Here is a 4,788-nt window from a genome sequence, read left to right on the forward strand (position 1 = left end):
AGGACCATGAATCAGAAGCATCGCTACAGATTTCGAAGGAGCTGATCCTATCAGAGAACTTGACAGCTTATAAAAGAAGGGGATGGCGGGAATGCACTTAGCGTCCTGTATTGGATTGTTAGGGAAGTCATTACCTCTCATTAAATCTTACTTGGCAAGTGAATCCAAATGGACTTAAATGGGTGTGTTCACAGAGGTGGAAAATCTGGCTGCATGACCCTGAACAAGAGCAATGAATGTCACTGATGCATTGAGGAGTTGGAACAGGCCTGCTGAGGGGCCATAGGGAGCAGAGTTAGAAATGGACTTATCGCATGTCCTTCTTTATGGCTGTGGTGAGAGAGGAAAGATCATGTCTGTGAAATTTGCAGGTGCTATTAATCTGTGATAGGTGAAAATTGTGGGGAGGGGAGGGATAGAAGGGGCCTGATTTGCTTCCCAGGTAGCATGCTAGTGACATCCTTTCCCTGCTCATGAGAAGATCTGATCTATCTGTAGGAGGAAAAAGATCAAGCGATGCCAAGAAGCTACACTGAAAGGGTGGCTGCCTGAGAAATACCTTAGACACACAGAGCAGACAACTTGCGAGGGAGAGAGGCAGCAGGGGCTGGGCAAGTGCTTCATTGGTGAACAAATCCTTGTCATGGGCTGGGAGACAGCAATTTTCCTACCACCCTGAGTGGTGAGGGTATCATGGTGGTGATTAGGCAGACAAAATGAGGCATCAGGCCTAAATAATGCTGCCTGGAAGACCAGTGCATCGTAGGAGATGTGGTGTTAATATGGATACCAAGCGATTAGGAAGGGTGGGTGCATGATGCAAGCTGAGCTGCAGCTCCCACAAGGTGCCACAGCAGCATTACCCAACTGAGATATTTCTGGGTTTGAATTATTGCCAAAGAACAGAAATTTTCCATCAGAGGGAAGGGAATGCCACACAGGGTTGATATAGTGCTTTGTTTCAGCTCAGAGTGAGTCTCAGGACTGTGGGAGGAACTGCAATTCCCATGCAGATCAAAGCCAATGGGAAAGTTCCCATTAGTCACTGGGTGGCAAAGATTTTGAGTCTATCACAATCACAAAGAGCTTCAGAGAGTGAGCCAGCCACCCAGATGCTACTGCCACCCTCCACTGGCCCTTCCCCACCTCTCTCATCTGCCTCTGTTGAGACAGAGCTCTCTCCTTCCTCCTGGCAATGATTTCAATGCTGTAAACTCCTGTTGTCTTCAGTAGAGTCACCCTTGGCTGGCAAAGGGGAGAGCACAGGACCAGGATGGGCAGGGAAGACGAGCCCGAGCCAAATCCCAGATCCACGTTCTCTCCACAGAGCTGGAGATGTCTGAGATCTGGAGCTGGGGTGGGAAAAGCCTATCTCTCCCCTCGTGATGTGGGAATGAGCGGCAAGAGGCAGCCCTTCCTCGGGCAGCAGCCGCCCACTCCCTGCGTGCGTGGAAGGGGGAATGCCCCAGCTCCATTCTTTTTCTTGTGGGCTATTTAGCAATTCAGTCCCAATCTCTCCCAGGAAGGGGGCGGATTAAGAGATTTGTGAAGCAGGAGGTGTCAGCAGAGTTCTGAACCAGCCGCGCTTGTCAGCATCGCTGCAAGCCTTATTGTGTCCCGCCTAAATTAAAGAAAAAGGAAGAGACTCTGTCTGATTGAACTTCATGGTATTTTGGCTTCCAATGATGCATTTAATGGAAGAAATCTGCTTGCCAAGCTGGTGGCTTTCAAGTGCGTCTGGAAGGGAAGGGGGCAGGGGAAGGGAATGCAGCAAAGAGAAGGTTGCTGATTGACAATAAACAGTGGGAATGCAATGCTGAGGCCCCGTGGATCTGCACAGACAGATCATTGTGTCATGGGTGCACAGGACTAAATGACCTGAGAGGCTAATGACGTGGAACAGGACACTAGTGTTGATGTCCTGCTGATGACAGCTGCAGGGGTGCAGCCAACTGCCCCCAGCTTGCACTCCCACCCTGAGCTTTCTCCCACCGGTGGTCAGTGGGACATCTGTAAGCACGTGCCTTTGCACGTGTACAGAGGCACACGCTCTTCCAAGGACAGTCAGCTTGTGTGCACACACATACAACAGTCTGACTCAAAAGGTGCAGCAAAGTCTCCGGAAGCCAACGGGTGCGGCCAACCGCTGCTGCCCCACTGCCCACTTACAGTCCAGTTGCCAGATAGAGGCAACCAGGCAGCAGAGGGGGCAGAGCGAAGGCTGTTTCAGTCTGAATCCCCCCACACACAAACACCTACCCACCAGCACATCTGTTTGCTTGTAGGGGATCTGCAAGATATTTAGTGCTTGTTTCTTCAATGGTCACAGGTTTGTGTCCGGGGCACATACTCTTCCCCCCGCATCCCAGTCTCCCCAACAGCATGCAGGAACCAGCCTTGCCACTTCTGTTTAGAGCAGCTCTGGACTGTGCCCCACCCTGCGTAGTCTCATCTTAGAGGCATCTCTTCCCCATGTGGAAATCAGCAATCAAAGGAAGCAATTACACCAAATCACACTCCCCAAGTGACAAATAGCCCAGCCTGCCAGGCGGCTTACATACCACCAAGAGCAGGTTGCAACCTGCTCCCACACATTAAAGAAACGACCCTGTGCTATTTATGCTGTTGAAGCCTAATTATGGGAGCAATTTTCCCTGGATTCCAGAGAGGGGAGAGAGAGAGAGAGAAAGAAAGAGTGAGTGAGTACTGGCACACACAAGTGTGCAAGGCTATTAGCAAGTGCGGATGCCTGTAGATGATCTCACAGTCTCCTTAAATCAGTAGTGTAATGATGGATGGACGAGCAGGGCATGAGCACCAGGCACTGCTGAGGGGAGGGTGCCTGAATGAAAATGGTGGGGTATCTCACCTTCCTGCCCCCACAGCCCGCATCATTTCTGCTCCAGCAACAGCAGCAGGGAGGGCAGAGAAGCGGTGGCGTTCCACTGCTAAGGAGTGGCCGGCAGTTCTTTGCTGCAGAAGGGAGATGTTGCCTCCTTTTTGTCACTAAAAACGGTGACTTTTTTTTAGTTGTTCGGCTTATAGCAACAGCAGAAAAAAGGATGCGTCTTCCCCCTGCAGCACTGAACATCCAGCTACTTCTGGTGTCCACCTTCTCCAGCGTGGGACGGGGACAAGGAAGGTCCAGGGTGCAAAGGGGGAAGTCGGGGAGAGAGGGTTGCAGTTCAGCCCAGGGAGCAATACTAGCCGGTTACATGTTCTGCTTAAAACCTGCCTGTGGCCTTTACAAAACACTCTTTGAAACATATTCAAGAGCTTCTTAAATGGATCTATTTGTTACCTATGAAGTCCTGCCCAACTCATATCTAAGCCTTTTAAAAGAAGAGTTGGCTCTCTTGCCAATTTTTAGTTCCCCTGACAAGTCTGTATGCAGCAAGCATAGTTATCCAACTTTTTAGGCCTGCTAGAGGATTTAACAAACTCTTAAAGTGGCCTCGAGGTCCAACCACCTGGTGGTGGCATAATCCTGGGAATGCTGCCATTGCTTGAGAGTCTCATGAGATTAAGTGTTATTCTTAAAGCCCCTGCTCTTGGAGTCATGTGACTATGGGAATTTCAGCTTTCATTTGGGGAAAAAGAAATCATTTCTAGGCTTGCTGATTGTGGAGACGCCTGGAAACACAATCTGAATGTGATCCTAAAAGCTCAGAAACTGGAAGGTAAAGAAAAAGATTCCAGCAGTGATTGTTCTTTCAAATCTCCAGTTTTTCAAACCAGTCTCTGGGGTTTGGGATGCAACCCATGATTTGTAAATACAGAGTTGGTGACACTGCTATAGTGCAAGCAGCAAGTACTGGTAGGTGATACTGAAGAGACAAGCGGAAGAGATGTGCCCCATACTGGGGAGGAGGAGGTCTGGTGACAAGGTGCTGAGTTTAGACCTGAATGAAATGCCTGGCTCTGCAGCAGACTCACTTTGTTAACTTCGGAAACTTGCATAATCTCTGTGCCTCGGACACTATTTGTAGCAAGAAGGGGAATAACTAGAACTGCTAGAAAATGGGGTACAAATTTAGACTTTTCCATGAGAAGTCAAAAACTAGGAATCTGTGTGAGTGTCTGAGCCCAGCTTGAAACTTGCTCAGATTTTGATTCCAGTGAGATCCAGTGGCAGTGAGTTTCACAGTCTAATCCATGGTGTGAGAACATCTCCTTTTGCATTGGTTTGTGTTTGCCACCTTTCAGCATCACTGTAAGTCTTTCTGGGCTTGGGTGGGGAAACAAATGAAAACTGCAGTTTTCACTTTCACTGGTGGTACTATGCCCCCCTGGGTGTGCAGTGTACTTCTAGAGAGGCCATGAAAGGAAGGAATAGGGAAGGAGAAAATGGGAAAGAGGATATTTAAATAGAGAAAAAGAAAATAAAAGACAAAAGACATAAAACAACAGGTCACATGTTGCTAAATGGTGGCCCAGCAAGGGCAGACCAGATAAGGTAATGATTTAGGAACATCCCTTCCACGCCAGAGACAATGTGATGGCAGCTGGTCTGTGTGAAGGAAGGAGTAGCCCCTCCTCTCCATCACTCTGCCATCTCTACTGGCTTTTAGAGCAATAAAGTAGGGTTTCTATTTGTATTCAATATCACTGAGCATCTTTATGGGGAATGTGGCAGAAAGCCACCTTGGTTTCTCCCCAAAAATCTCTGCCCTGTGACACTGTGATTTAAATCTCTGTGCTGTGACCATTCAATTAGGGTGGGCCCAGCACCCAGGGGACCACACCCTCAGCCTGGCTCTTTAGGGAACTGGAGCTGGCTGCATTCCT

At 48.9% G+C, this 4,788-nt stretch overlaps 1 protein-coding gene across 1 annotated transcript in view; it reads left to right on the forward strand.

Annotated features, from left to right (window-relative positions):
- Window positions 1-4,788, forward strand: part of LGR6 (leucine rich repeat containing G protein-coupled receptor 6) — a 311,458-nt gene that overhangs the window by 143,320 nt on the left and 163,350 nt on the right. The window lies entirely within an intron of this gene.

This window comes from Gavialis gangeticus, unplaced genomic scaffold, assembly GCF_001723915.1.
Source record: "Gavialis gangeticus isolate Ggan-Ray unplaced genomic scaffold, GavGan_comp1, whole genome shotgun sequence".
Classification (NCBI taxonomy): Eukaryota; Metazoa; Chordata; order Crocodylia; family Gavialidae; genus Gavialis; species Gavialis gangeticus.